Raw genomic sequence first — 6,559 nt, 5'->3', positions numbered from 1 at the left:
TCAGTGTTGCATAAAACCCCTTAAGGTATCGGCCTGTTAACGATGTAACGCATTTAGCATCTGTGTGGTCCTTCATAGGCACTTTTTTCATCTGACGCATACACCAGGTTACATGTGACGGTATGGAAAATGACAAACACAGACACATGCAAAGGAAAAAAGTGAAGAATGAGAGAGTAAAGGAAGTGAGTGTCTGGTCATTTGGAAAAGAGATCAACACTGTGTTGACTCAAAGGGGACTCGCCGGGTCTCTGTAAGGTTTAGTTCATATAGGGGGAGTTTCACGGACAGGGTGCAGCAAATTAATCCAGGACTAGGCATTAGTTATATTAGGACATTTATAGTTTTTACAAACAAACATTACAGAAACAATACTGGTGGGCATTTTGAGACAAAACACTGCAAAACATGACTTTCTTACTTAGTATTTTTGTCTTGTTTTCAGTAAAAATATCTAAAAATTCTTAAATAAAGATGTATTTTCTTGATGAGCAAATTGACCTAGGAAAATAAGTCTAGTTTTTAGACCGAAAATATAAAATTTAAGCAAATTTGTGCTTAAAACAAGCAAAACAAATCTGCCAATGGAATAAGAAACATTTTCTTGAAAAAAGTTTACTTTTTTATGAAAAAAGTTAACTTATTTTAAGAATTTTTTTTTGATTGTTTTAAGCACTAACTTACTTAAAGTTTACTTTTTTTTTAAAAAACTAGACCTATTTTCCTAGGTCATTTTGCTCATCAAGAAAATACATCTTAATTTATTTTGATATTATTACTGAAAACAAGACAAAAATACTAAGTAAGAAAGTTATTTTTTGCAGTGAACAATGGTACTGCACTGCAAAAAATGACTTTCTTACTTAGTACGCTTGTCTTGTTTTCAGGTACAAATTCTAAAAATTCTTAAATTAAGATGTATTTTCTTGTTGAGCAAATTGACCTAACAAAAAACGTCTAGTTTTTAGATTAAAAAAAAAATAGACAATTTAAGTAAATTTGTGCTTAAAACAAGCAAAAATATCTGCCTATGGGGTGAGAAAATAAGTTTTCTTTTTTCCTAAACACTAAATTTAAGCAAAATTTTCTCACCCCGTTGGTTGTGTCAGTCGGCGCTTAAAACGTCAAAGTACAACACAAATCGAAAGTTTATCTATGTTGTGTGGCGAACCTCCTCCGTCTTCCAGCTGTCAAAGACTATGAAGCAAGCGGGCGCGACGGTGCGTACACGAGCGCGGACTCGCTGGCGTCTTGCCAAACTCACACAGCGCGACTGACAACAGTAGAACTCTACAGAGGCGCGTACACGCACGCGCCCGCGCCCGCTGGCTGTGTTCCAATGTCACAGAGTTCCTTTGACATCAGCATGACTGTGCAACTCCTCTATTTAGATGAACGGCAATGAAACCTAATGCCGTCTGACGAAGCGAAAGCAAAGATACAGAGGATTGTCAACTGCACTGTTTTTATTTAACTTTACCTCTCATCTAATCATTTCTGGATTGGAGTCTTTATGGCATATACATATTTAGAAGCTATTATGTAAAAGCAAACAGACGCCCACAGGGAAACCCTCTTGCTAATCCTAGATAGTGTATTTGCTGTGTATTAGTTTGGACTTGTTGTTTTTTAATTGTCACACACTAATAGTGAGTCAGAATATGGAGGCTGACATTCCACACGAATGAATAAGCAAGAACTATAGCCATATTTTTTTTGCATTAACAATGTTGACAGGATTGTGTGCAGTAAAAAGCAGCATGCAGTTAAAACAGGCAAATGTTTAACAGAAATGACCCTGCACTTGTTGTTGCATACATTATTGTTATTAAGTTAAAATTTGACCTTAAGATCTTGCACTTATTCTTATTTATGCACTTATTTAGTTTACATAGGTTTTTTCATTTTGGGCTGGGTGATAAACCTAACATCACAATATCTTTTTTTTTTTTTTTTTGACAATATTTTCATAACAATGAGTAACGTTTTGCACCATTTGAGATGTAATTTCTTATTGGTGCTGTCTTAGGCACATTAATGCAAATTTTCAATAATATTCGATATTCACGATATCATGTAAACATGCATTTTTCTGTAGCCTATAGTCTCACATCAGTTATCGCAAACTCCAGTGTAGTTTACAACATTGTTTATTAGCTCTATATATAAATGAGACAAATGTGTAAAATGTCAAAAAGCTGTTAAGGTGTTGAGTCCTTTGTTGTGTTTATATATCAGATTTTATGTATCTCTAACTGATAGCAGATAGTTTTACAGTAAGTCTTGCTGTAAGGCTTTCCGAAGATTATATTTCTTGTTCGGTTACACCCAGGCCTTTGACCTGCGCAGAGTTTTTGAGGTTTGTTTTTGCTGATTCTTGCCTTGTCATGGTCCTAAGGAAGTCAGATAGCTCAATTGTTTTCTATACGTTCCCTCAATTCAGGATGTGCAAATACAAACAATGGTTCAGCAACAGAAAGCAAAGTTTATGGGTAAACACTTGTGACACATTTTAGTACTTTTTATAGTGAATATTCCTGTATTTGTTCCAAAAATTTGATTAAAATATTTAATCAACCAAAACAACTTTATAAACTTAAACAAGGGTACAAAAAGGTACACTGGGACAATACATTTTCAAGAAGTGCACTCTTGTACCCAAGGTACATAAATGGTACATATTAGGACATTCTTAAAAGGTACAGTGTATTGTACATTCTTTAATATTTGGATTATACATTTGTATCCGTCAATGCTTATCATTTGAAAACAATCAAGACACTAGAATCAAAGTTCTATAGGATTATATATGTACAGTTATGTCACATAGGTTATTGCACTTTGTCCTGTAATTGCATAATATACAAAGCATTCCTTGCAGTTTTGTGTAACGCTCTTTTACAGAAAATTTCAGTGCAGAGAATGCAGAAAAATCTGCACAGCACGATGACACAGCAGTACAGCACAACATGTCATTGCCTGATGACCTCGCACACATACACTTTCTCCAAACAGCTGCATTCCCTCCCACCATAAGTCAATATGCAGCCCCATTGTTATTAAATATAACGTACATATAAACATCTTCCCAAACATAACATGACTGTCTTATAGATTTACTAAAGCAATTTGCAGATTGAATCGGTTAAATCAAAATCAGTCAAAGAACCAAATGAAAAGCACTGGGTTTAGTAAACAACATACTGATGTGTTTTGATGTGCAGCATAATCCTTGTGTTTATAATTCTTCATTTGGGAAACAATGCTGTCATTTTGAGTTATATACATTGTGTTTGTGCTCCCTCTATTGGTAGCCTTTGAATGCAACACACAGAGATAGGGCTGCTGCAGTCTTATTTAGTTAAAGGTACTAAATAGAAGCAAGTAATATCATTCACATAAACCTAGTAAGTCTGTTGGTAAAACATAAATTACCATTTTATTTTATTTTTTGTTTTATGTATAATTTTCATATTATGCATTAATCTGATCTCACTTTAGTGTAATTTGATTTGAATATTTTGGTATATAGCACAAATGTGTTGCAATTAGTTAGTTTGCAAGGAAATACTTCAGGATTTGCATGAGCAGTTTAAAAGCAACGGTAAGAGAAAAGAGGAAGTTCTATATATGGGGAACGAATAAAGAATTAGCAAAAAAATACACACAATACCCATTTCTTGTGTAATTGTCAATGCATTTCACCCAACACATTGAATCCAGATGTAATGAGGAGAAAAAGGCAAGTTAACAATTCAGGGTCCAGTGGGACTTTTGGCTACACATTTGCTAGATCTTGCCGTCACTGTGCTATACATCTGCCATGCATTATTGGAGGGACTGCCAAAGGTGCTTAGCTGGATTTAAAAACTCAAAAATGATGATCTGATCGCCATTTTCTTTTGTTCGGCTGTTCAGTTCCATTTAATTCACATGAGAGCATATTCTAGGAAATAATGCATTGTTACATACATTACAATGTATAAACGAAGCTTAACCAAGTCTGGAAAGGCTGTGACCCTACTTCAATCAAACATTTTTTCCCAATCATTGAGGATTGTACCTTCGGGGTCAATGACTGTCTCAGTGTATTATGAGGATATTGCTTGATTTACAGTGATTTCAGCACGTGTTTCACAGAGATGGAGCCTCTCCCAGGTCTCCAGACGCTTTAAGAGGTTTTCTGTGTCTGCCAAGTTGATTGGACATAAAATGCTGAGGTGTGCTGGGCTGCGGTTTGACCCCCCTTGGGTAATCATCATGATATTACTGCATGTCCAATTTGAGTTCCTCAGAGTGCTTCAAAACAAAGAAACCAATACTTTCACACTCCACTTGAACGCTACGAGTCCAAGTCTTTGTCCCAAAGAGAATTCTCCATGAAATCTTTATGGTGGGATAATTTGTTCCACATGCCAGAGCTCACCCACTAAATCACAAGGTCCTGGTAATCAATGCTTCTTTATGTCTCATTATGTGCCGTTGTGCTGTCTCTGAGCTGGCTTCTGGAGGATAGATGTTCTCTTAGATACAGATAGCCGTTTTTCGGAATAAGCGTCACCTAGCTGGGTATGTGTCCAGTCAGATCCGTGATTGGGCTGGGAGATTTAGTGTGTAATTCATTTAAAGGGAGGAAGTACTTGATTTTCTGTTTCTAACTATCTTTGTTGTTCTGTCTCCAAAGCAGAACACTTTAACACATCAGTCAAATATTTTATTACAAGCAGAAGTCTCTCTCAATCCTCACGACCCATGTTTTGGATTATTGTCTCGTTTTTTAGGATCTAGCGAAAAGCATAATCCCACTAATCTTTTATGTTTATCCAAAGTCGTTGATTAGAGTAATGGATTTCTTAATATGATAGAAAGCCTAATTCTTCAGATTCCAGGAGTTTACTATGACCACATAAACCAGTTTCACTTGTTTTGGGTTGCTACTTTACTCAGAGATAATTATATGTTACTAATGTGTTGGGTAAAGGTTTAATTTTTTATAATCATGTGGAGGTTATTGTGATTACAACATCTTGATTTGTAAATGTGAGTCTTCCCAGAGGCGATGTATTTAATACCGTATAAGTATTAGTAAACTGTGACGGGGTGTTTAAAAGTGCAGAACTTTTGGAATACCGAAACATAAGGATTTAGTAAAAGAATAAGAAGTGTATAATGAATGTTGAATTTCTTTACTAAGAGCTGCAGCTATTTCAGATATAGAATAGTCTTTGTCCTCATTCACAGACTTTGGGTGACATTCTTCTTATTATAGCATTGATAATGGTGATAACCGGAAAGGAAGTCCACTCACTCATTTACGAGACAGATCCAGCATGAAACTAACGGTAAACTCGGCCTTAACAAGAGTTTCTTCTACAGTAGATAAAGCACTGCATTGTGGCTTGCTGACCCATGGGCGAACCGCCTGTCATGGTTATTGTTTCAAAATATACACCCTCGGCGAATGAGTGACTCAGGGACCAGGATCATATCCCCCCAACAGCTCATAACCTCCATTAGTCAAACATTAGTCATGACAAATTTTAGGCATTAAAATTGAATGATCATTGATTTCATCAATTTATTTAATTAAAAGAAAGAAAGAACATAATTAAATATCCTATTTCAAATATATACCTAAAATGCTTACAGTATAGTTGATATAATTGAAATTATTGTTCTTTTATTGAAGATTTGTATTTTTTTTAGTCTTAATGTCTTGTTATACTTCTTCAATTCTAGATTATTTACATATATATTTCTGACATATTTGTGTTGCACACATATTAAACCAAACCAGTGCTAAATTCTATATACTATCTAATAAATTTTCTTCATTGTACAATGTTTAACATTAAAATAGTTGTTTAAAGATTTATACTTTTTTATTCTAATTGTCCTGTTATTTTTTATTCTATATTATTTATATAGTTTTAATTATATATTTGTATTACACACATATAATATCAAAACAGACCCTAAATCCTGTATAATTATATATGTATTGTATTATTACCTAACAATGTTTTATATCAAAACAATCACCCAAAGATTAATGCAATATAACATTTTACTTTTAAATCATTGTCTTGTTGTTATTCCTTAATACTCTATTATTTAAATATAGTTCTAATTATATATTTGTATTGCGCACTTATCTCATGAAACCAATTACCAAATTGTTAATATAATCTTGTTAGATTTACTACCTCACAAACATGCAAGGTCTAGAACAAATAGGGCATAGGTTAAATTCAAATTATTACCCCTTCCAGTTCCAAATGGCAGATGACACATAGATGTCATGCAGAATGAGCGCAACTTCAAAGGATCATGGGTAGGCCTATTACCTGCAGTGGGTATTACCTGCAGCTGCACGCATCCCATTGTATTACCCCTAAATAATGATTGCACTAATACCTTAAACGCGAGGTTTTAAGTTGAACTAGTATCTCTAGTTAATCGACCGACAGGCAGGTTAAAGTTTGGCGGATTTTTAAGAGGTCTTGGTCGCCCAAGAACACAGAGAGGGAACGAAACAGGCAAAAAATAGGCGTGTTAG

Source organism: Paramisgurnus dabryanus, chromosome 6 (genome assembly GCF_030506205.2).
Source record: "Paramisgurnus dabryanus chromosome 6, PD_genome_1.1, whole genome shotgun sequence".
NCBI lineage: Eukaryota > Metazoa > Chordata > Actinopteri > Cypriniformes > Cobitidae > Paramisgurnus > Paramisgurnus dabryanus.
This window is presented reverse-complemented; position numbering follows the sequence as displayed.